Raw genomic sequence first — 27086 nt, forward strand, 5'->3', positions numbered from 1 at the left:
TTTATTTCTTTCTCTTGCCTGATTGCCCTAGCCAGAACTTCCAATACTAAGTTGAATAGGAGTGGTTAAAGAGGTCATCCTTGTCTTGTGCTGGTTTTCAAAGGGAATGCTTCCAGTTTTTGCCCAGTCAGTGTGATATTGGCTGTGGGTTTGTCATAAATAGCTCTTATTATTTTGAGATACGTTCCATCAATACCTAGTTTATTGAGAGTTTTTAGCATGAAGGGCTGTTGAATTTTGTCAAAGGCCTTTTCTGCATCTGTTGAGATAATCGTGGTTTTTGTCATTTGTTCTGTTTATGTGATTGATTATGTTTATTGATTTGCATATGTTGAACCAGCCTTGCATCTTAGGGATGAAGCTGAGTTGCTCGTGGTGGATAAGCTTTTTGATGTGCTGCTGGATTCGGTATGCCAGTATTTTATTGAGGATTTTCACATTGATGTTCATCAGGGATATTGGTCTGAAATTCTCTTTTTGTTGTGTCTCTGCCAGGTTTTGGTATCAGGATGATGCTGGCCTCATAAAATGAGTTAGGCAGGACTCCCTCTTTTTCTATTGTTTAGAATAGTTTCAGAAGGAATGGTACCAGCTCCTCTTTGTACTTCTGGTAGAATTGGGCTGTGAATCCGTCTGGTCCTGGACTTTTTTTGGGTGGTAGGCTATTAATTACTGCCTCAATTTCAGAACCTGTTATTGGTCTACTCAGAGATTCTACTTCTTCCTGGTTTGGTCTTGGGAGGGTGTATATGTGCAGGAATTCATCCATTTCTTCTAGATTTTCTAGTTTATTTGCATCGAGGTGTTTATAGTATTCTCTGATGGTAGTTTGTAGTTCTGTGGGATCGGTGGTGAAATCCCGTTTATCATTTTTCATTGTGTCTATTTGATTCTTCTCTCTTTTCTTCTTTATTAGTCTGGCTAGTGGTCTATCTATTCTGTTTAATCTTTTCAGAAAACCAGCTCCTGGGTTCATTGATTGTTTTTGAAGGGTTTTTTGTGTCTCTGTCTCCTTCAGTTCTGCTCTGATCTTAGTTATTTCTTGTCTTCTGCTAGCTTTTGAATTTGTTTGTTCTTGCTTCTCTAGTTCTTTTAATTGTGATATTAGGGTGTTGATTTTAATCTTCCTGCTTTCTCTTGTAGGCATTTAGTGCTATAAATTTCCCTCTACACACTGCTTTAAATGTGCCCCAGAGATTCTGATACGTTATGTCTTTGCTCTCATTGGTTTCAAAGAACATCTTTATTTCTGCCTTCATTTTGTTATTTGCCTGGTAGTCATTCAGGAGCAGATCATTCAGTTTCCATGTATTTGTGCAGTTTTGAGTGAGTTTCTTAATCCTGACTTATAATTTGATTGCACTGTGGTCTGAGAGACAGTTTGTTGTGATTTCTGCTGTTTTACATTTGCTGAGGAGTGTTTTACTTCCAATTATGTGGTCAATCTTAGAATACATGCAATGCGGTGCTGAGAAGAATGTATATTCTGTTGATTTGGGGTGGAGAGTTCTGTAGATGTCTGTTAGGTCTGCTTGGTCCAGAGCTGAGTTCAAGTCCTGGATATCCTTGTTAATTTTCTGTCTCGTTGATCTGTCTAATATTGACAATGGGGTGTTAAAGTCTCCCACTATTATTGTGTCAGAGTCTAAATCTCTTTGTAGGTCTCTAAGAATTTGCTTTATGAATCTAGGTGCTCCTGTATTGGGTGCATGTGTATTTAGGACATATTTGTTGCATTGATCCCTTTACCATTATGTAATGGCCTTGTTTGTCTCTTTTGATCGTTTTATAAACAACTCAAGATAATTGGCTCAAAATGGTTAGTGAGACTTCCTCAAAGGCTTGTCATCATAGGCAACTACAATATTAAATCTTGTTACTCTGATTTCCAGCAAGATGGCTGAATAGGAACAGCTCTGGTCTGCAACTCCCAGTGAGATTGACGCAGAAGGCCAGTGATGTCTGCATTTCCAACTGAGGCAAACAGGGTCTGGAGTGGACCTCCACTGTTTAAGGTCTGTTTTATCAGAGACTAGGATTGCAACCCCTGCTTTTTTGCTTTCCATTTGCTTGGTAGATCTTCCTCCATCCCTTTATTTTGAGCCTATGTGTGTCGTTGCACATTAGATGGGTCTCCAGAATACAGCACACTGATGGGTCTTGACTCTTTATCCAATTTGCCAGTCTGTGTCTTTTAATTTGGGCATGTAGCCCATTTACATTCAAGGTTAATATTGTTATATGTGAATTTTATCCTGTCATTATGATGCTAGCTGGTTATTTTGCCCGTTAGTTGATGCAGTTTCTTCATAGCGTCGATGATCTTTACAATTTGGCATGTTTTTGCAGTGGCTGCTACTGGTTTTTCCTTTCCATGTTTAGTGCTTCCTTCAGGAGCTCTTGTAAGGCAGGCCTGCTGGTGACAAAATCTCTCAGCATTTGCTTGTCTCTAAAGGCTTTTATTTCTCCTTCACATACGAAGCTTTGTTTGGCTGGATGTGAAATTCTGGGTTGAAAAGTCTTTTCTTTAAGAATGTTGAATATTGGCCCCCACTCTCTTCTGGCCGAGAGTTCTGCTGTTAATCTGATGGGCTTCCCTTTGTGGGTAATTCAACCTTTCTCTCTGACTGCCCTTAACATTTTTTCTTTCATTTCAACCTTGGTGAATCTGATGATATGTGTCTTGGGGTTGCTCTTCTTGAGGAATATCTCTGTGGTGTTCTCTGTATTTCCTGAATTTGAATGTTGGCCTGCCTTGCTACGTTGGGGAAGTTCTCCTGGATAATATCCTGAAGAGTGTTTTCCAACTTGGTTCCATTCTCCCTGTCTCTTTCAGGTATACCAGTCAAACGTAGATTTGGTCTTTTCACATAGTCCCATATTTCTTGGAGGGTTTGTTCTTTTTTCTTTTCACTCTTTTTTCTCTAATCTTGTCTTCATGCTCTATTTCATTAAGTTGATCTTCAATCACTGATATCCTTTCTTCCTCTTGATTTGGCTACTGAAACTTGTGTATGCTTCACGAAGTTCTTGTGCTGTGTTTTTCAGCTCCATCAGGTCATTTATGTTCTTCTCTACACTGGTTATTCTATTTAGCCATTCGTCTAACCTTTTCTCAAGGTTCTTAGCTTCCTTGCATTGGGTTAGAACATGCTCCTTTAGCTTGGAGGAGTTTGTTATTACCCACCTTCTGAAGCCTACTTCTGTCAGTTCGTCAAACTCATTCTCTGTCCACTTTTGTTCCCTGCTGATGAGGAGTTGTGATCCTTTGAAGGAAAAGAGGCATTCTGGTTTTTGGAATTTTCAGCCTTTCTGCACTGGTTTCTCACCATCTTTGTGGTTTTGTCTACCTTTGGTCTTTGATGTTCGTGACCTATGGATGGGGTTTTGGTGTCAACGTCCTTTTTGTTGATGTTGATGGAATTCCTTTCTTAGTTTTCCTTGTAACAAGTCAGTTGGAGTTTGCTGGAGGTCTGCTCCAGACCCTGTTTGCCTCAGTTGGAAATGCAGAAATCACCCACTTTCTGTTTTGTTTTGTTTGTTTGTTTTTGAGATGGAGTCTCGCTCTGTCACCCAGGCTGGAGTGCAGTGGCCCATCTCGGCTCACTGCAAGTTCCGCCTCCCAGGTTGACGCCATTCTCCTGCCTCAGCCTCCCGAGTAGCTGGGACTGCAGGCGCTCGCCACCATGCCCGGCTAATTGTTTTTTGTATTTTTAGTAGAGACAGAGTTTCACCATGTTAGCCAGAATGGTCTCCATCTCCTGACCTCGAGAAATCACCCTCCTTCTGCCTCGGTCTCGCTGGGAGCTGCAGACCAGAGCTTTTCCTATTTGGCCATCTTGCTGGAAATCAGAGTAACAAGATTTAATATTGTAGTTGCCTATGCTGACGAGCCTTTGAGGAAGTCTCACTAATCATTTTCAGCCAATTATCTTGAGTTGTTTATAAAAAACAATTTCTACTTTGCTGTGGTTATGTGAATGTTTGCCTCAGTATATCTTATTTGAGGTGTTTAACATATGACACATGGCTACCATTAGTGTTGAAACTGTGAAGACGTTTAGCTGTTCAGTCTTCCTTGATAATAGTACTTAGTTATCAGAGATTGAAAGGACATTTGCTCACCTCTGTCTCATTGTGTGAGATGAAAACACAATGTTATTTCCAATGACATGTATGGAAGTTTCATTCTTTTAATCTGGCAGAATCTGGTTCACTTTTTTTGAAACAGGGTCCCACTGTGTTGACAGTTGGAGTGCAACAGTGAGATCATGGCTCACTGCAGCCTCGACTCCCAGGCTCAAACAATCCTCCCACCTCAGCCTCCCAAATAGCTGGGACTACGGGAGACTGCCACCATGCCCAGCTAATTTTTGTGTTTTTTGTACAGACAGGGTTTAACCATGTTGCCCAGGCCGATCCTGAACACTTTTTCTTTTAAAAGACTAGTCAAGCATAGTAGTGAGAATGCTGGTTCACTTTTAAAGTCTCCATATGTGGCCACATTTTAGATTTTATATGCATCAGTAATTTTTGCTGGGTAACCTATTCTATCTGTAGGTAAGAATGGAAGTTCTAGGGCTGGGTGTGGTGGCTCACACTTGTAATCCCAGCAATTTGGGAGGCCAAAGCAGGTGGGTCGCTTGTGCCCAGTATGAGACCAGCCTGGCAACAATGGTGAAACCCCATCTCTACAGAAAATTCAAAAATTAGCCAGGCGTGGTGGTGCATGCCTGTGGTCCCAGCTACTCGGGAGCTGAGGTGGGAGGATCGCTTGAGCCAAGGAGGTGGAGACTGCAGTGAGCTGTGATCACTCCAGCCTGGGTGACAGAGTGAGACCCTGTCTGGAAAAAAAGAGAAGTAGAAGTCCTTGTACTGTTGGAATTGTTTAATCAGTGAGCATTCAGAGATACTGGTTATAAATGTTGAGTATGGCGACCAAATGACCACATGGTTATGGGCCAAGGTACAACATGTCTCAGTCACTTCTTTTATTGTAAAAATTCATGTGAATGTCTAAGGTTTTGAAGATTTACACCTGTGTTTTCTAGGAGTTTTATATTTTTCTTTCCTATGCCTTTGTTTTGTTTTCAGGTAAGTTTGGCATGTGGTATAAAGTAGGAGCCCAGCTTTGTTTTCCAGACACATATCCAGTTGTCCCAGTAGCTGGAATTCACAGCTTACTGTGATTGCAAGGCTTCTGGTTTTCAAGGCCATCACTGAGCAGTAGAGCAGGGGATGTGAATAGGGCAAGTTAAAAGGCCACAAAGATCAGTGTTTTTGCCAAGATTCAGTTGTTTTCTTGAATAAATGCTTCTTAGATTGCTGCAAGCTTTTGGATAATTTCCAGCGTATTGAAAAACTTGATTTTAACAATTTTGCCAATATTCTCATCACTGATTTGAGGAGCAGATTTTTTGGAGGGTCTTACTCGGCTATTCTGAAAGTCCCTACTCATAGGTTTCTGTTTTGCCTGGGCCATAATCAGATCTCCATATGAAATAATAATTTTGATATATGTATATATTTGGGTCAGAACTTCTTAGCGGTGGGCAGGATTTGAACTGACCAACAAAATGCTTAAGGTGGCCTTCTCCTGTCTCTTCAGGACTCTAAAAGACTGTCATGGGTGGAGGCCGGGCTGTATTCACGAGCAGGCCAGTGGGTGAGAACTATAGGCAGCCAGTGAGACCATGTTGTTTTTGTCCCTGCCAGACTGTTTCTGTGCTCATAGACATATGAAAACATCTGGAGATACGTTTGAGCTCATTTTTTCCCCCCACAGATGGACTGCCAATTTCCTCTGCTGTTTATGGTATTCCCCAGAAAATTTATTAGACTTGTACCTGTCCTTTAGAATGAATTTGGGAGAGACCAGTGTTAAAGGGGGTAATTGGAGAGACCAGGGAAGGCTTCCTGCAGGAGCTATGAGTTTTGACCTAGTCCTACAGAGTGAACAAGAGCTGATTAGTTGAAGAAAATAGGTGGTGAGTAAGAAGTAGTTAAATTTAACACAAGCCATGAAGATTATACGTAATTATTTCCCCTCACTGAGCTAATGCAAGAATAAAACCCAGGCTTATCCCTGGAGGAAAGCCAGAAACTATTCTGTGATCCCCACCCACAAAAAACAAAAAGAACAAAAACAAAAACAAAAAAAACACCGGAATCCTGTCTCTACAAAAAATACAGAAATTATCAGGGTGTGGTGGCACATGCCTGTAGTCCTAGCTGCTTGGGAGGCTGAGGTGGGAAGATTGCTTCTTGAGATCGGGAGGTCCAGGCTGCACTGAGCCTTGATCCCACTACTGCACTCCAGCCTGGGTAACAGAGTGAGACTCTGTCTCAAAATAAATAAATAAATAAGGAGGGGAGGCTGTATATCGTAGTCATAAAAAATTCAAGACCTGATGTCAGAAAACTTAAGTTCAAATGCCGGATCTTCTGCTTATTGGCTGTGTGACCCTGGGAAACTTACTTTATCTCTTTGGTCCTGTTATCTTTGTAGAATGGGAATATCTACCTGCTTCACAGGTTTGGTGAGAAGTTTAAATGAGAGAATGCATCAGTAGTTCAATGCACAATGTCTTGCACAGAGTATTTACTAAAAGCCATTTAATTTTAATTTTATTTATTTCTGTGTTTGTTTATTTATTGAGACGGAGTCTTGCTCTGTCGCCAGGCTGGAGTGCAGTGATACAATCTTGGCTCACTGCAACCTCTGCCTCCTGGGTTCAGGCAATTCTCCTGCCTCAGTCTCCCAAGTAGCTGGGACTACAGGCGCACACCACCACACCCAGCTAATTTTTGTATTTTTAGTAGAGACGGGGTTTTGCCATGTTGGCCAGGATGGTCTCGATCTCTTGACCTTGTGATCTGCCTGCCTTGGCCTCTCAAAGTGCTGGGATTACAGGCATGAGCCACCATGCCCGGCCTATATTTATTTTTTTGAGATGGAGTTTCTCGCTCTGTTGCTTAGGCTGGAGTGCAGTGGTGCAATCTTGGCTCACTGCAACCTCCGCCTCCCAGGTTCTAGCGATTCCCCTGCCTCAGCCTCACAAATAGCTGGGATTACAGGCATGCGCCACCACGCCCAGCTAATTTTGTATTTTTAGTAGAGATGGGGTTTTACCATGTTGGCCAAGCTGGTGTTGAACTCCTGGCCTCAAGTGATTCACTGGGCTCGGTCTCCCAGAGTGCTGGGATTACAGGAGTGAGCCACTGCGCCCAGCCAATTTTTATTTTTGAGACAGGGTCTTAGTCTCTTACCCAGGCTGGAGTGCAGTGGTACCATTTCAGCTTACTGCAACTGATACGGAAGGGGAAAGGGAAGTACTGGGAAGGGAAGAGCATGATCCCTTTCAATGATATGGAAGGAGGCAAGAGTGTGGTCCCTGGCTAGGGCTCTATCCCCAGGCCTATGCCCACGGACCTAGGTGAGGACAGGCATTTTTGTTTTCCTGCCCAAATGTTGCATTTCCCAAGACCACCCTGGCCTGCCATACCACCATCCTGTGCCTATGAAAACCCCAAGACCCCAGCAGGCAGACACACATGTGGCTGAGCTTTGAGAGGAGCACATCAGTGGAGGAACACACAGGTGGCTGGATGTGGAGAGGAATGCACTGATAGGTACCAGCACACTGGGAGGTCATCGACCGGTAGAACGACATGGAGTTTGGCTAGGGCAGTCAGAAAAAAGCCTGGGCCGTGAGCAGCCTGACTCCAGAGGAAAGCCATCTCCCTTCTGGTTCCCTCATCTACTGAGAGCTACTTCCACTTAATAAAATCTTGAACTCATTCTCCAAGCCCACGTGTGATCTGATTCCTCCAGTACACCAAGGCAAGAACTCCAGGATACAGAAAGCTCTCTGTCCTTGCGATAAGGTAGGGGTCTAATTGAGCTAATGCAAGCTGCCTACGGGCAGCTAAACTAAAAGAACACCCTGTAACACACGCCTATTGGGGCTTCAGCTGTAAACATTCACCCCTAGACACTGCTATGGGGCTCCCTGCCCATTCGTATGCTCCCATAGAGGTTTGAGCAGCGGGGCACTGAATAAGTGAGCTATACCCCACATTGCACACCCTGCAAGGGGGACGAGAGAACTTTTCCATTTTCACAACCTCTGCCTCATGGGTTTAAGTGATCCTCACACTTCAGCCTCCCTAGTAACTGAAAGTACGGGCATGCCACCATGCCCGGCTAAATTTTGTATTTTTTTCTAGAGATGCTGTCTCCCTATGTTACTCAGGCTGGTCTCAAACTCCTGGCTTCAAGCGATCTTCCTGCCTCAGCCTCCCAAAGTGCTGGGATTACAGGCGTGAGCCACTATGCTGGCTGGTGGGCAGCCACATTTTAAATCTCTGAGTCTAGCCATAAATCCAAATATCAAATGCACAAAGCCTAAAAACCGTGTGAGTGTGGTCAAAATAGAAACTGTTTTTGAATGCTTTCTGAAATTTATTTCTGTTCTGTTCACTTTTAGAATTTGGTAGCATCTTGAAAATGCCAACAGTCTCTATCATGTTAGGAAGGATCATATGGAGTGTTTTTTTGGTTTGTTTTTTTGTTTTTTGTTTTTGGCTATATTTGAGACAGAACATCTGTGAACAAAAGGTCTGAAAAGGAGACTGGAGGAAAGAGACTCTGTTCCAGTGAACTGTTTGCAAACTCAGGAGTCTCAGCCTCCAGTGTAAAACAAAAGTACATTTATAGAGAAGGATTGAAGCATGGTTAGTTCTGATTGGTCAATGCAGCTGAGTTCTGGTTGGTCCATATAGCTGAGCCCTGATTGGTCAACACAGCTGAGCTCTGATTGGCTGAGCCAGATGAGCTGTGATTGGTTGGTTCAGGGAAGCGCTGAAAGTCTGAAATATAAGAGTGCTGGTTTTCAGGGAACTCAGAGTATGTGTGTGACCACTAGTCAGTAAAATGGCTTGTTGGCTTTATTTTACATTGAGGCCCAGTGAGCTGCTCAAGATCCATCTTGAAGGATTGGCTTTTTAAGGTTTATGTTTGTTCACACATGAAAGGAGGAGCACTGACTTTGGGGCTTGGGGGGTGCAGGGCTACAGTAGAGGCAGGGATCAAGCAGAGCGTATTTCCAGGGGCTAGGTGAGATTCAGAGGGATGGAGTCAAGGTCCTGATCAGCTTAACCTCCTACTAGGAGATTCTACTACCTGAACTTTTATCTCCTTGAGTTTTGGAGGTACAAGGTTTTTATTTGTTGAATCATCAAACATGCATTGAGGCGGGGTTATGGGGACAGTAGTTGGTTTTTTTTTTTTTTTTTAAGCTATTGCATGGGTTCTGGATCCAGGGCAGGCTTGAATCCGAGCTCTAGCATTTCCTGGCTGTGTGACTATGGACAATTTACCCTACCTTTCTGTTGCTCTTTTGCTTCATCTGTAACATGAGGATAATCATATTATTTACCTCACTGAGTTGTGAGCATTAAATGGGATAATACAGATACAGTATTCAGTGCTCAACAAATGTTAAATATTATAATTATTCTATAGTGGTTGGAAATATGGCTATTTTAATTCTCTGTGTACATGTTTAATTCTTTGTTTATGCGGTCAACTGGTTTTGTTCATCATGTGCCTGTCCTAGGCACGACACTTATAAATTTGTTGGGTGCAGGAATGAATGTATACAGGTAAACAATTATAATACAATGAGAGGTGCTATAACAGAGCTTGAGTACAAGACACTTTGCAGGACATGGAGAAGAATATGATTAACTCTGAGCATTTCCGAGAACAGTTCACTGAGCTAGGCTGTTCCCTTCCAGAACTTTCACAGTGCAGTGGGCTTTCAGAACAAACTGCACTGGGGAATTAAGTAAAGGGATGCTAGATAGCCACCAGGTGGCGATATTGCAGAAGGATTCAAGTAGCGGAGGAAAAGAGCAGCCCTTATCCATCTAGAAGTCCATGTTTATGTCCACGTCAGATTTTTTCTCCTGTCCACGAAACTTCAAGTCGTAATTTATTTCCCTTTGTTCTGATGGTATTGGAGCACTGCTGTTCCTGCCCAACGCTGTTTTGGAGCTGCCTGGTGCTCCAGCCACTCTGTCATTACCAGAGGACAGAAATGATGCTGTTTCCAGTTCTTCAGTTGTTGGGCTTCTAATTCTTACATCACTGACCTGCTGTTTCCTCTGCTATGCCTCCCATGGATGGAGTTAGAGGGGTGAGGGGAGAAGCAAAACTGACATATTTTGAGACTTCTGGCACTATATCAGACATATATACATATATAATATGCATGCATATTGTGCATATTATATACGTATGTATGCATATTATATACGTATATAGTATGTATGTTATATGTAACAAATACATAATTATATACTTTGATATGTGAGTTGTGAGCCATTTTATATAGTGGGAAGCTGAGGCTCAGAGAAGGACATCCTTTCAGTATTCAGATAAAATTCTCTAGTTAATCAAACTTGGTATCAGATATTGGAGATACAAAGATTAGGAAGATGTGGTTCCTACCCCTAAGTCTTGTGCTCCTGTAGTACTCTGTTGGTGTGTCTATCACAGGACTTATTACATCATGTTATTAGTGGTTATTTATATGTCTGTCTTCTCAGATAGATGGTAAATTCCTTAAAAGGCAGCAGCCATTTCAAGCATTCCTCATACTTAGCATAGGCTTCAGTAAATAGTAGATATTTACTATGAGGCAAAGAATAATTGTGTCTGACGGAGCAGTGGGAACTAGTGAAGAGTTTCAAGCAGGGCAGTGACATGATGAGGTTTTCGCTGGAGGTGGGTAACAGGTTGCCCATTGGATTGGAGGAGTGAGTGGAGGCAGGCAGGGAGGTGACTATGGCAGAGTCTGTGCTAGAGGGGATTTGGGCCAGAACGAGAGCAGTGGCAGTGAGTATAGAGAGAAGGCAGGTTGGAGAGTTATTGAGGACATGAATTAGGATTTGGTCATTTCTTAGATGTGCACATCGAAGAATTCCAGGCTTGGATGATGGTGGTGCCAGCAGCAGGTTCAGAGTAAAGAGGGGAAGTGGGTTTGGGGTGGGGAACGTGAGTTTGGTTTTGGACATGCTGAAGTTGAGGTGTCTATTCAGGGGGTGTGATATCTCAGGATCTTTGAAACAAAAACTCAGGAAAGAGGTTAGGAGTGAAAATCCGGGGATCATGAGGCTGTCAGGTGGAGCTTAGAAGCTTGCCAGGGGATGCCATCACTCCGGGGCAGGACATGCAGTGAAACAGGAAGTGGGCTGAGGATGGAACCTGGGAACGTCGACACAGATGGGCTGAAGAATGAGAAACCCATGAGAAAGATGGAAAAAGAATAGCCAGGGAGATTGGAAGAAAACCAGGAGGGTGTGGTGCCACAGCAGCCAACAGAGGAAACAGTTAAGGAGGGAGGGAACACGGGAGTTGTTAGTACTTTAGAGGCAGGTAGGAAGTTGATGGTAGAGAATAGTTCAGTGTGACCGGACTTTGGGGCATCATGGAGGAGTGGCAGGAGATGAGCCCAGAAAGGCCATTCGGGCCCTTATGCAAGGAACCTTGGTCACTAGGCTAAGAAGTTAAGGCTTTATTTTGTAGGAAAGGAAGAATCATTGAGGAGTTTCCAATAGGAGTAACATGGTCAGATCAAGGTGTTTCAGAAAGTTCAGGCTGAGACAATGTGGAGGACGCTGTGGAGGAGGCAATGGCTCATTGAAGTGATATAAAGTGGCTTTTGGGCTGTGAAAGAAGATACTGTCTTCCAAGATCTTCAGTAGGTAAAATTGAGATGCCTTGAATATGGTAGTTAATACTCATTGAGCAGTGTTCTAAGTGCTTACGTGAATCGTCTTAATTCTCACAACCAACCTGTGAGGTACATTAACATCATTTTATGCCTAAGGAAGCAGGAACAGAGAGATAAAGTAATGTGCTGAACAGAACTAGTAAGTGGCAGAGCCTAGATTCAAACTCAGGTGGTTTGGCTCTAACCCACACTCTTAACTTCAGTGTTGTTTTGCCTTGATTAGATGTGGGGAGTGAGGGGGTTGTCAGTTAGCATCAGGTTCAGCTGTGAGTTATTAGCCATCCAAAATAACGTATGGACTTTCTGTCCCATCGTCTCCACCATGTGACACTTGTCCTCTGGTCATTGCATTTATGTTTCACGCAGTAAAATACTGGGTAGGGGGAAGGGGAGAACAGATATTGGGGAACAACAGAAGTCTCTGCTGTAAGAGAAATCCCAGGACGCTGACATTTGCATGGAGGACGATATTGCCACAAATTGAAGTGGTGACCACAGGAAACCTGTTAGACCTTTATCATTTGACAGTTTCTTTTCCCAGAGTCCTTCCTTTGCCCTGGAAATGAACCCCTCTGTGACTCTGGTGCACTGTTCCTCTCCTGTCCAGCCATTCAGTGCTCGTGAGAGCTTCCAATCACAGTACCTGTCTCCCTGGCCACAGTTGATTCGATTGGTTGAGGTGTGGCATGTGGTCTAGGTCAGGACAATCAGAATGTTTTTCTTTGAATTTTAAAAATTTAATTGAGGGAAAATATTGCCTCTTGGTTTTGTGGCACAGCTAGGAGATATGTGGCCAGAAACTGCTGGTGGCCCATTTTACAGCCATGGGGAGGAAACTTGTTTCAGAGAATGAAGTGAACTTACAGGATGAGCAATTGAAAGATTCCTGTTCATGTTTGAGTCTCTGATTGTACTTGTCCTTGAGGCTCATCTACTTATGATTATGTGAAACTTCCAGTAAATTAACTCTTTGACCCAAATGGTGTTTCTGTTACTTGGAATCAGTAAAGTCCTAATTAAGCCTGTGTTCAAATAGGTAATTCTGGAATCACTGTAGATGTGTTTAGGGTCTCTGTGTGTGTTGGGGGGGTCATAGTAAATAGTAACCAGAAGCAGGGAGGCAATTTTTGAGACTGTTTTAATGGTCTACGTGAAAAACAGTAAGAATCTGAACTAAGACAGTGTTGGTGGGTGCTGTAGGTCCTGGCCAGGCTTGCCACTCCCAGTCTCTTCTATCTTCTAGACTGTGAACCAGCCACCCACCTCTATAGGCTGCTCATCTTTACATGGTTGCAGTACAGCTGGTCACTATTCATTACGAGCATATTTTCCTCTGTGTCCTTGGGAATCATTATAATAGCTGGTTAAAAATTCCTGTCTGCTAATTCTAACATGTCAGTCATCTCAGGGTCAGTCTTCATTGATTGCCTTTTTTCTTTGGTATAGGTTACATTTTCCTGTTTCCCATAGGAAACATGTTCAATCATTTTGACTTTCCTCAAACAATGTTCAGTCATTTTGACTTGTCTCCTGGATATTGCAGAGGACATGTTCTAGAGAAACTGGATTCCATTATATCCCTCTGAAAAATATTGACATTTTTGTTTTAGCAACATTTAACGTGACTAAACTCGAATTCCATGCTCTGTCTCCCTTGTGGCAGGCAGCAACTGAAGTCTCTAGTCAGTTCTTTTAGTCTTATACATACAGACTGTTTGGAGACTGTCCCATGAGTGCATAATTCAGAGGTTGGCCAGAGATTTGGGTAGAGTTTATACACAGAATTCAGGACTCTGCCTATCTGGCTGTCTCCATTCCAAGATTTTATCCCCACAGTTTTCAGCTGCTGTGGAAACTCTGAACTCTGTCCTCTTGTCTTCAAGTCAGTAAGGTTCACCCATCAGGGAACTGATTGGGGCCTACCCCTGTGGTTCAAAGTCTTAAAAATGGGAATCTCATCTAGTTTTGATCTCTTCTTTCAAATGTAGATCGTCCTCCAGTTTCTGCCTGCCTTCGGTTGCTTGTCAATACTTGCAGGTAATTAAAAAACAAATTGTCCAGAGTGTATAGTTGTTACATCTGAAGGAGGATGGGTTTGATAGGAGCTATTTGGTCATTTACTAGAAGCCAGAATCTGTCTGGTCACTGTGCTATAACCTGTGGTGTGTGTAGCCATGATGTGCTGGCAATGTATTAAGAAATTGTACACACAATCTGGATGTGAGATCCAGATGATGAGGCTTAATTAAGGCAGTTTTTATAATCATACTAAATGCGATGATGTTTCAGGATGGCATGCTCAGGGGTATAAGGAGCTTGATTAGCCAATAAGCCCCCACCTGGGGCTTCCCAGGAACTGAAGTAACTTCACCCTAGAGGTTACCGAAAGGCAACATCCCATTGCTACCAACTTGAGTGCTTCTCCCCATGTGGAGTTTAACTCATTAAATATCTCCTGTCCTGATATCTCTAGATCACCTCTGCTTTATAAAAAAAGGTGTTTGAGTTTATTATAGTAAATGTTAATTTCTATATGGTTTACAGATCAGAATGATGAACTGAGACCCTATCTAGTCCTCTGCCAGAGACCTAGTATTTAGGATGGAGAGGAATAGATAAATTGACAAGCTTTTTAGCAAGCTGAATGGTTGGGGATCAGTGACAAACTGTATTCAGTATAATAGGAGAGATGGTAGAGTTAAGGATGACTTCCAAGTTTCAGCCTTGGGCATCTAGGCGGGTGGTAAATACAGGAGAGAAAAGACAAGGAAGAGAGCATGTGTAAGGAAGATGAATTAAGCTTTGGCTGTTTGAAGTACCCGCTGGACATCTAGGTGAGTACATGAGATTCTGGATCACTGGAGAGAAGTCTGGGATGGAGATATATATTGAGGAACCACCAGTAGTTAAGTGATAGATGAGGCTATAGGTGTAGTTGATATAACTAGGTAGCATATGCAGAGTGAGAAGAGAACTGATAGCAAAGCCCAATAGATAAGGGGAGAGCCTAAGAAATAAGTCACTTTAGGAGACTGAGGAAAAGACAAGGAAAGGTGATATACAGAAGCTAGGGGAGGAGAATTTCAAGAAGGAATTTAGTGGTCAATAGGGTCCAATTCCAAAAACAAAAAAACAAACAAACAAACAAAAAAAAAAACCAAATAAAAACAAACAAAAAAACAAGCAAAACAAGTACTGACAGGCATCTATTGGATTAGCAACTAAGACATCTGTCTTTACCTCAAAGATTACAGTTTCAATGGAGTGATGGGGAATGCAGCGGTTTGAGGAGTACATGGGGGCGGTAGTCTGTAACATGTGACTCCTATCAACCAAGCCTCCAAGTAACTGTACCTCTGTGTAGTCCCTCTACTGTTGAATCTGGTGGGCCCTGTACAAAAGTTTAACTGAAAGAATGCAGGGAATTAATGCTGCTTGACTGCCAAGGATAGGTTTTAAGAATCCTGTAACTTTTGCCTTGGTCTTTTGGATCCCTCAGGAACCATGTAAGAAGTCTGACTGCCCTGCTGGAGAAACCAAATGGAGAGGTCCAGAGACAACATGGAGAGAGAGCGCACAGCCCAGCTGAGCCCAGCTTTCCAGTTATCCCCACCAATGCGCCACGCATATGAAGGAAGTCATCTTGGTCCCTCCAAAACAACCTAGCCAGCCAGCTGGATACCACTGAGTGACCTCAGTAGATGGCACATGGGACAGCAGAATTATCTAGTGAGCTTTGCCCACATTCCTCACCCACACAGTCGTGAGTATAATTAAATGATTATTGTTTTAAGCCCCAAGTTTTGGGGTGGTTTATTATACAGCAGAATATAACTGGAACATTGGGCATTAAAGTAGTGGAAACCATACATGCACGTTATATTTCCGTTAAACTTGGAAAGATCTGATGTAGTGGGAGGGTCACATAAGATCGAGGGAGAATTTTTATGAAGATGACAGAGACTTGGGAGTGTGCATATGCTGATGGGGAAGAGTTAGGAGAAAGAGAATGTTGAAGATGGGGAAGAGAGAGGAGATGGCTGATGCATGAGGTTTATGAGAAGGTAAGGGAAAGGATGAGATGCAAAACTCTGCTGGAGGGACTGATCTTGCATACAAGGATAGTGGGATGCTTCACCTTGTAAAATAGGAAGTGTCTGCCTGCTTCCTGTTCTTTAAAAATGTCAAGCATATCCATGTACTAGAGTGGAGAGAATATATGAAGGTTAGTTGGACAGTACTGGATCTCCTAAGGATTGTTTGACTGAGGCCCTTTCTCTAGACTGCTGACTCAACCCAGGCTGGAGTTAAGTGATTGGAATCCACACCCTTGGACCAGAATCCAAGTTACCTTCTGCTAAAGCCATACATGCACGTTAAAACCACACTTCCACAGAGTCAGCTGGTCTGGGCTCAGTGGGCTCTCAAAATAATACAGGGTTCCATTGCCTCTGACCCAGAGGTTCTCTCCAAGAGAAAGAGCTATTGATGTTACAGTTCTGCCTGTCACTGTCCCTGTTATAGCAGGGAGTGCGTACTGGATTAGTACTCCCCAGGAGGACGTGTGGTAGGTTGGGTTGGTGGTGGATGGCAGTTTGTCCCAAAATGTCACTTGAACTTCACCTTTGACAGCTGCAGACTTCTGCATGCTGGTAAGGAATTAAAGAAAGTGGAAATGCAATGCAGTCCAAAATAAACCACTTTACAAAACTTTATCTTATGGAAAATTGCAAACATACACAAAATTAGACTAGTGAAATGAATCCCCATATACCTATCATCCAGCTTCAACAATTACAATTTCTGCTCATCATTTGAATGGCGCACACACACATATTTGTGTGGATATATATATGTGTCTGTAGTTTTATATATATAAATAAAGCTACATATATATAGTTATATATATACTTGATTCTTATATAAATGTAGTTATATATATATACACATATATAAAAAGTTGATTCTTATTATTCACAGATTTCATATTTGCAAGTTCACTTACTTCAAACTTATCTGTAACCCCAAATCGATACTTGCAGTGCTTTCAATAGTCATTCATAGACCTGCACAGAGTGGCAAAACAATTTAGTTGTCAGGCACTCAATATTCCCAGCTGAGGTTAGAAAAGGCGATGTTCTTGTTTCTGCTCTCATACTGTAAGCAAGTGTTCTTTTCATAGTTGATTTAGTGATATTTTTATGGCTTTTGTTGGTGATTTCACTGTTTAAAATGGCTCCCAATCATAGTGCTGAAGTACCGTCTAGTGTTTCTAAGAGCCAGAAGGCAGTGATGTTCCCTATAGGGGAAAATACATGTGTTAGATAGGCTTCCATTAGGCATGATTTATAACGCTGTCTGCTGTGAGTTCAATGTTAATAAATCAGCAACACAGTACATCCAGAAAAAGGAATAGGAAATTTGCCAATCTATGTGTGAAGACACTCTGTATGGTGCTAAAGTAACATCGTTAGTGTGTGATGGAGCTATGGAATAAATGGAAAAGCAGCAAAGTTTGTAGATTCATGAGATAACTACTGATTAGAAAAAGCACAGTGGACAGCATGGTTGTGAGGCTTTTGAAAGCCAAAGAAATTTATGGTTATGTTAACCCAGGATCAGGAAAATGTTAAACCCTTCTTGGCTAGTGGTTTACTATAAAATACTGCATATAATGTATTATTTTAAGAAATATATATTAAAGAGGGTGTCTTTAGACAGAAGCATACATAAAACAAGGTTGTGTGTATTGATCATTTTAAGGAATGCAATGAGAGGCCCCCAGGAACCTAAACCTGTATTTCTACTAGGAGCAGTGGCTTGGTATTTGGTAATTCATTGGTTAAGGTGACTTTATAGAATATAACTGCCACAAATAATGAATCAACTATATGTACATGGGGGTGTGTGTGTGTGTGTCTGTGTATGTGTGTGTGTGTTTTGGAGTACTTTAATGCAAATTGCTGACTTTTTTTTAATCTGAAAATGTTTCAATATGTCTCTCTAACATATTGGTTCTTAAAGTGTGGTGTGAGGAGTCCTGGAGACACCTGAGACTGAGACCCTTTCAAGTGACTGGGAAATCCTTTTTCCAACTACATATCTCCATGAGGTTGGATTTGTCTTCATATGATTTATCCAAAACGGCATGTTACAACATTAAATGCAGAAGCAAATACGAGAATCTAGCTGTCTTGTACTGAGGCAGACATTTAAGAGATTTTCAGAAATGTAAAACATTCCTAAAATCTTTGTTTATGAAAATGCAATTATTTTAATAAAATTTTATGTACAATAATCAGTGGATTTATTATTTTAAATGCATTAATAGATATTTTTAAAATTTGCAGTTTTGATTTCTCATATAATAAATATTGATAGCTCTGTAACCTACATTAGCAAAAGCTCTTTAGGGTCTAAAAGTACTAATATTTTCACCATGTGTATATAATTTTTATTTGTAAATATTAAAATAACTGTCACTTAAGAAAACATAATAATGCTTTTTACAAAGAAGCACTGATACACTTCTTTTTAGCACTGTTTGTAAAACTTGTCGAAAGGAGGAGGAATTTTTAAACTACCCCAGCTGTGCATAGAAGACAGCTAACACAGGAAAAACAAGTCTAGCAAAGAAATTCGCTAAGGCTACTTTCTGCCACCCTGGAATCCCACACTAGTTTTTTTGTTTTTTGTTTTTTTTTGAGACAGAGTCTAGCTCTATCACCCAGGCTGGAGTGCAGTGGCATGATCTCGGCTCACTGCAACCTCCACCTCACCAGTTCAAGCCATTCTTGTGCTTCAGCCTCCCGAGTAGCTGCGATTACAGGCATGTGCCACCATGCCCAACTAATTTTGTGTTTTTATTAGACACTCAGTTTCATCATATTGGCCAGGCTGGTCTCGAACTCCTGACCTGAAATGATCTGCCCACTTTGGCCTCCTAAAGTGCTGGGATTATAGGCATGAGCCACCGCACCCAGCCCCACACTAGTTATTTTTAAAAATTATTTTAAAATAATTATAGAGTCACAAGAAAGTTGCAAAAGTACATAGAGTCCCATGTACCTGAAAGCATGCTTCCTCTAATGGTGGCACCTTATGTTATTATAGTACAATATCAAATTCAGGAAATTATTACAAGATTGTTAACTAGAATATAGACCTAATTTTCACCATTTTACATGCATTTGTATGTGCGTGTGTTTTTCTATGTGGTCTTATCCCATGTATAGATTTAACAACCACCACAGTCATGATATAAATCTGTTCAATGACCTCCCTTGTGCTTCCCCTTCATAATCATACCCACTCTGCCCCATCCTTGCTCCCTGGCAATGATTAATCTGTTCTGTATCTCTAAAATTTTCTAATTTCAAGAATGTTACATAAATAGAGTCCTATACTATGTAGTCTTTTGGGATTGACATTCTTTACCAAATGTAATCCTTTTGAGTTGCATCTGGGTTGTTGTGTGTATCAGTAGTTTGTTCCAGCTCAATAGTATTCCCTTGGGTGGACAGACCAGAATTTCTTTATCCAATTACTACTTGATGGACATTTGGGTTGTTTCCTGGTTTTGCAATTACAGATAAAGCTGCTGTGAACATCAGCATGCAGGTTTTTGTGTGACTATAAGTTTTCATTTCTCTGGGATAAATGCCCAAGAGTGCACTTGCAGGGTCATATGATAAGTACACGTTTAGTCTCATAGGAAATTGCCAGAATGATTTCCAGAGCCTTACCATTTTATATTCCTAACATCAGTGTATGAGAGATTCGTTTTTTCCGCATCCTTGTGAACATTTGGTATTACTGTTTTTTATTTTAGCCATTCGTATAGGTGTACAATGATACCTTAGCTTATTGTGGTTTTAATTTGCATTTCCTTAGTAACTAATGATGTTGAACATGTTTTTTGCCATCTGCGTATTCTTTTTGGTGAAATTCTGTTCATATATTGCTCATTTTCTAATGGAATCTATTTTTTACTTTTTTTTTTGGAGACAGGGTCTCACTCTGTCACCCAGATTGAGTACAGTGGTGCAATCATGTCTCACTGAAACTTTGATGTGGACTCAAGTGATCCTCCTGCCTCAGCCTCCTGAGTACCCAGGACCACAGATGTGCACCATCATACCTGACTAATGTTTTAATTTTTTTTAGAGATAGGGTGTCACTATGTTGCCCAGGCTTGTCTCAAACCCCTGGCCTCAAGTGATCCTCTCACCTCAGCCTCCCAAAGTGCTGGGAATACAGGTGTGAGCCACTGTGCCAAGCCTTTTAATGGAATCTTCATGTCTTTTTTACTGTTGAGTTTTGAGAGTTTCTTTTCCTCTTCTATCTCCCCCTAACAAGTGCTTTTGCCCAGACTGGAGTGCAGTGACGTGATTGTAGCTCACTGCAGCCTCAAACTCTTGGGCTAAAATGATCCTCCCACCTCAGCCTCCCAAGTAGCTAAGACTGCAGGCATGTGCCACCACACCTGGCTAATTTTTAATTTTTTTTTTTTGTAGAGGCTGGGTCTCGTAATGTTGCCTAGGTTGGTCTCAAACTCCTGGCCCCAAGTGATCCTCTCGCCTCAACCTCCCAAAGTGCTGGGATAACAGGCATGAGCCACCATGCTGGGCCAACTTGCGTATATCTGTGAAAAATCCCTTTGGGATTTTGATAGTAATCAGGTTAAATCTATAGATAACTTTGGGGAAGATTGACATCTTTATTATATTGAGTTTTGCAATCACTGAGCACTGTGTGTACCTCCATGTTTTCAGATCTTTGCTAGCTTTCTTTCATCAAGTTTTACGGAAAGGGATGGATGTACTTATGAACTCTCAGTGGCTTCATCCTGGCAGAGAACAGGAATGCTGCTTGCTCTGTGAACTCTGCAGCCTCAGTGTCCTCATTTGGGGTGACAGCTCCCTCATAAGGTCATTGTAAAGATTTAAGGAGATGCTGAATGCCCAAGTCCTGCCTCCAGCATATGTGCTTTTCTCCTTAATTTCCCACTCATTACCTTTTGAGCCTTGAGTTTTCATCTGTGAACCCACATAGGATAATAGTGGGACCGACTTCCAAGGGGTTGTTGTGAGGAATGGGTATGAGAATTCAAGTAAAGCACCAAAGAGACTGCCAGACACAGTAGGGGTACCATAAGCAGTAGCTGTTATTACCATATGATTGTAGTGAGGTGAAACTATAATTTCTTCCTTTCACTGAGAGAAAACTCTCAAGCAGCTGGTCCAAAGAGCATAAACAGCACAAGGCAAGTAGCAGGATGTTGCTGAAGGTTTGGGACAGTGGAGAGGGTTTATTTTAGCACAGCAGGCAATACGAAATAGAGTCTCAGAACCATGTACCTGCTATGACCCAACTTTTATAGAAAAAGAACAAGAATAGATATGTTTGTGTTTGTGTAAAAGCATCATCTGGAAGAACACACCCCAGACCAGACTGTGGGGAGCTGGGGAACTTTCACTTCTACTTTTTCCCCTTTCTGTGAAAGGTGTTTTTTGGGCTGGGCGTGGTGACTCACACCTGTAATTCCAGCACTTTGGGAGGCCGAGGCGGGCAGATCACTTGAGGTCAGGAGTTTGAGACCAGCCTGGCCAACATGGCGAAACCCCTTCTCTACTAAAAATATAAACATTAGCTGGGCATGGTGGTGTGTGCCTGTAATCCCAGCTACTAGGGAGACTGAGGCAATAGAATCTCTTGAAACCAGGAGGTGGAGGTTGCAGTGAGCCAAGATCATGCCACTGCACTCCAACCTGGGCGACAATGAGACTTTGTCTCAAAAAAAAAAGAAAAGAAAGAAAAAAAAGTTATTTCTTTTTAGTTGAGCATGTACTACACTAAACAATGTTACAATAAATTTTTTAATTGAATTTATTTTTATTTTGAGACAGGGTCTTGCTTTGTCACCCAGGCTGGAGTGTAGTGGCATGATCATAGTTCACTGCAGCCTCAACTTCCTGGGCTCAAATGATCCTCCTGCCTCAGTTCCCCAAGCAGCTAGGACTACAGGCATGTGCCACTATGCCTGGCTAATTTTTTCATTTTTATTTTTTGTAGAGATGGGGTCTTGCTGGGTTGCCCAGGTTGGTCTCGAACTCTTGGCTTCAGCAATCCTCCGGAGCCTCTCAAAGTGTTGGGATTACAGGCATGAGCCACTGTGCCTGGCCAGAAATTGTTTTGAAAGGCTAACCAGTAAAACATTAACCAATTTACAAGAGAAAAACAACCCCATCAAAAAGTAGGCAAAGGATATGAACAGACACTTCTCAAAAGAAGACATTTATGCGGCCAACAAACATGAAAAAACGCTCATCATCACTGGTCATTAGAGAAATACAAATCAAAACTACAATGAAATACCATCTCATGCCAGGTAGAATGGCGATCATTAGAAAGTCAGGAAACAACATATGCTGGCGAGGCTGTGGAGAAATAGGAACACTTTTACACTGTTGGTGGGAGGGTAAATTAGTGCAACCATTGTGGAAGACAGTGTGGGGATTCCTCAAGGATCTAGAACCAGAAATACCATTTGACCTAGCAATCCCATTACTGTGTATGTACCCAAAGGATTATAAATCATTCTACTGTAAAGACACATGCACATATATGTTTATTGCAGCACTATTCATAATAGCAAAGTCTTGGAACCAACCCAAATGCCCATCAATGATAGACTGGATAAGGAAAATGTGGCACATATACACCATGGAATACTATACAGATATAAAAAAAGATGAGTTCATGTCCTTTACAGGGACATGGATGAAGCTGGAAACCATTGTTATCAGCAAACTAACACAGGAACAGAATAACCAAACACTGCACATTCTCACCTATAAGTGGGAGTTGAACAATGAGAACACATGGACACAGGGAGGGGAACATCACACAGTGGGGCGTGTTGTGGGGTGGGGGGCTAGGGGAGGGATAGCATTAGCAGAAATACCTAATGTAGATGACAGGTTGATGGATGCAGCAAACCACCATGGCACGTGTATACCTATGTAACCTGCACGTTCTGCACATGTATCCTAGAACTTAAAGTATAATTTTAAAAAAGGGAAAAAAAGTAAAAAAAAAAAAAAAAATCAACAAATCAGCAAACTACACAGAAGAATATTAGAACAATTTATCTCAAATTTCTCTTCCATTGAGCTTCCTGCCTGACCCTAGAGCTCCCTCACCTCTTCCAGCTCCCATCCTTCAAAGTTTCTAAGTTATTCTGTGGAGAATTTGAGCTGCTCTCTTCCTTCAGATCCGGGCCATCTCAGCTAGGTCCAGAGAGCCTCACTCACCTCCCCAACTAAGCAAGCATCCCCGGAGGTATGTTCTTCATGCAAGGGCAGTTCGTGCTCTGAGAGAATTTATTTGGTTAGCTTATAAAGGGATTATATTCTTTTCCCCTGCACACGAGAGAGAGTAGCTTTACTGCCTTTAATGACATCCTCTGTGAAGGGTCTGGGAGGGATGGTTTAGGTAATCCATCTACAAGGGTGCTCAGAGAGTTTGGAGAGAAGTGATTGGTGTCATTATGATGGCATTCTGTGGCACAGTACTTACAGTGCACCAGGCGCTCTTTTAAAGACTTCTCAAGTGTTCCTTCATTTAATTCTCACCACAACCCTGTCAGGGACTTCCTGTTATTGTCTCCATTTTACTGATCAGGAAGCTGAAGCGGAGAAGTTAACTACTTTGCCCAAGTTCCTTTCCTCCTGTGAGGATAAGGAGCCAAAGGTTCAGGAATGCCCAAATCACATCCCTCTTCTTGTCCAACCACCCAACCCCTCCACAAGCAACCTGACCAGCCACCTTTATACAAAGTACCGTTTTCAGATTGGAATACAAATATATCTCCTTGACTCCCTGCTCTGAGAGGTATTTCCTCTCAGACTCCCAAAAGCTGGATTGAGGAACATGGCTTAGTTGGTACAGTATAGCAAAATGTCCTGCTTGTTGAAACTGAATTTGTGATTATCTTCTTTTTCCTCAAGAAGTCATTGAGGGCTGTTGTATTTCTAGAAAAGGAGAATTTAGAGTAGCCAAATAAAAAGGGGGGTGAAGTAGTCTCACTACAGAAAAAGGGAGTTTGAGCAGCCTTTTAGTAGTTGATTGCCTCAAGATGTGGTATTCAGCTAGGGTGAAGGGAAAGTGCTTGGGGCTGTGGATCTGGATGTTTACAGAAGCTTTTACCCATCCTGAGACTTCAATTCTGCTGTTGGTCTTCAGAGAAGTGTCTGCATCTGCTGAGAAGAAATCACACCACTGCATTCCAGCCTGGGTGACAGAGCGAGACTCCATCTCAAAAAAAAAAAAAAAAAGGAAATCAGGAGACATCTAAATTTGTACAAAAAACTAATAAAATTCTGGAAAAGTGGACTCAGAATATAAGAAATTTACAAATAAAAAATATTTGGAATGTGTACTAAATGCCACTGAATTGTACACTTTAAAATGGTCAAAATGGTGAATTTTTTTGTAACTTTTACCCCAATAAAAATTCTGGAACAAAAAGGGGAGATAGAACCATGGGTAGAATACAGAAGAATCAGGCCAGGGATGGTGGTTCACACCTGTAATCCCAACACTTTGGGAGACCAAGGCGGGAGGATCACTTGAGGCCAGGAATTTGAGACCAGCCTGGGCAACAGAGTGCGATTGCTCTCTCTCTCTCTCTCTCTCTCTCTCTCTCTCTGTCTATATATATATACACACACACACACACATATATATGAATCATACCATTTGATGTGATATCCAGTAATTGCTTTAAAATACTTCATCAAAATGTGGGGGACTATAGATGAGACAAGTTATGCAACATATTGATAATTCTTGAAGCTGAGTGATGGGTACATGGAGATTCATCATTCATTTTCTATAATTTCATGTGGGTTTGGAAAGTTCCATTGAAAATGTTAAAAACAACCCCCTCCTCCTGCCAAATCATTTGAAAACTTAATTTGGAGAGTTTCTTAGAGCTGAATTGACCTTTAAATATTGTTAAGTATTAAAGTCTCTAGTAGCTCAGAGTTAAAGGGTATTCCCAGCAAGTTAAGAGATGAGGAAGGGCCCTGAATGTGAGCCAGAGCTACTAAAGTAGGATGTGCCACAGGCCACCTCTCTTTCTGCTCTGGTTCCTGTGAAACATAGTGCTTGTTCCAGCAACATCACCTCTAGGAATGTATCCTCAGGAAATAATTGTTCACATGTACAAACTTGTATGTGAATAAGGATGCTGTTCTCAGTGGGTTTATAACAGTGAAACAATGGAAACAAGGTAATGACTAGCACTAAAGAGGCTGGCTTAATAAATCATGGATACAAGTAAATAATTGGATTTAATGCAGTTATGAAAAATAATCTAAACACCTTGGACCTCAGTTGCCTGGTTTTTAAATGAAGAAAGCCAAAGGAGAATTGTATTCCTCAACTAGTTTTAGGAGACCAGCAAAACTTTGATACCAAAATCTCACAAAGACATTATACAGAGAGAAAAATTATAGGTGACTCTCTCTTACAGACATAGATCTAAAAATCCTAAACAAAATATTAGCAAATTGAATCCAGCAATATATAACAATTGTAATAAATCAGGACAAAATCTTGTTTATTCCAGGAATGCCTGGTTGGTTTACTATTAGAAACACAAATAATGTAATTTAGCATTTTACCTAATAAATGAGAAAGAAGCATATGATAATCTTAATAGATACAGAAAAAGCATTTCATAAAATTCAGCATCCATTGATTATTTTAAAAACATGGTAAATTAGGAATGGAAAGAAACATTTTTAAACTGATAAGTGGTATTTACTAAAAACCTGCAGCAAGCATCCACTTAACGTTGAATTGTTCAAAGTGGTCCCCTTGAGTTCAGGAATAAGACAAGAATGTCTCTTCTCACTACTTCTTGTACTCTAGGTCCCAGTCAATGCAGTAAGGTAAGAAAAAGAAATGTATATGGATTGGTAAAGAAGAAATAAAACTGCCATCATTCACAGATGATGTGCTTGTGTATGCAGAAAAATTCTAAGGAAGCTACAGATTAAAATTATTAAGAGAGACTAGCAAAGTCAGTATACAATATCAACATCAAAATACCAGTTATATTTCTATACACCATCAATAAGCACTTAGAAAATGAAATTTAAACCAATATTTAATTTATAGTAGCATACACAATTACCTTGAACGAAATGTAATAATAGACATACAAAACCTGAAGCAAAAGTTATGAAGCTTTGTTGACAGTGTCAAGTGTTTGTGAGAATGTGGAGCAACAGGAACTCTCAAACACTGATGGTGGAAGTGGGAATTGGTGCAACTTTGGTATACAGTTTGGTGGTGTCTAGTGAAGTTGAAAATATACATAATCTATGAGCCAGCAATTCCTCTCCTACATATATACGTTGTGTGTGCACATATGTACCAGGAAACATTAAAAACATGTTCTTAGCAACAGTTTTCATAATTGTCCCAAACTGGAAACAGCCCAAATGTCCATCGACAGTAAAAGGATAAATTCTTGTAAAGTCATAGAATGGAAAGCTGTAACACAGTACTGAGAATGATGAACCAATGCCACATGCAACCAGGTTGAATCTCAGAAGCATAATTGTAAGGGCAATGAGCTGGATACAGAAGGATATATGCATTATGGTTCTATTTATATAAAGCTCAAGAAACAATAGTGTTTGGGCATCTATATTTGAGTGGTAAAGCTATAAAGAAAAGTAAGAAAGCAATAGCCAAAACTGTCATGAGAGTGTTTTGTTTGGTTTGGTTTGGGAGAGAGGAAAGAGGTTGTGATTGGGCAAGGACCTACAGGAATTTCTGGAGTTCTGGTGTGTTCTGTTTCTTGATCTTTATGGTGATTTGCTCTATAATAATTTGTTAAGTTGTAAATTTATATTTTATGCACTTCCCTCCGCCCCAACCGCCCCCCCCCATTAGAGTGTTTTAGAATGTGGAAATTTTAAAATAAGATTTATCTCAGGACTTGTTGTAAGAATGGGATGAAGGATAAAGCCATGTAGAGCTTGTAGAATATGCCTGGCACTTTGTAAGACCTTAATAAATGTTAACTGTCTAAACACAGTACAGATTTGTTGTTATTATTGCTTCTCTTATTTGTTGCCAACCCTGCCCCCTGTCCATCATATTTGTTGCCAGTGTTTCTCAGCTTACTGTTGGTATTTTTGTTAATGCTGTCTTCTGAATTATTGATCTTTTCCTTTATACTTTCTTTCATTAGTCTTAACCATA

The 27086-nt window shown here is 41.2% G+C and overlaps 1 long non-coding RNA gene across 1 annotated transcript in view; it reads left to right on the plus strand.

Moving 5' to 3' along the window:
• Positions 1 to 22917, plus strand: part of LOC119620926 (uncharacterized) — a 32680-nt gene extending 9763 nt beyond the window's left edge. The window contains exons 2-3 of the long non-coding RNA XR_005237469.2: positions 15301 to 15564; positions 17826 to 22917. This is a non-coding gene — a long non-coding RNA (uncharacterized lncRNA). The remainder of the gene's footprint in view (positions 1 to 15300; positions 15565 to 17825) is intronic.
• The last annotated feature ends 4169 nt before the right edge of the window (positions 22918 to 27086 follow it).

The sequence above is a fragment of the Chlorocebus sabaeus genome, chromosome X (genome assembly GCF_047675955.1).
Source record: "Chlorocebus sabaeus isolate Y175 chromosome X, mChlSab1.0.hap1, whole genome shotgun sequence".
Lineage (NCBI taxonomy): Eukaryota > Metazoa > Chordata > Mammalia > Primates > Cercopithecidae > Chlorocebus > Chlorocebus sabaeus.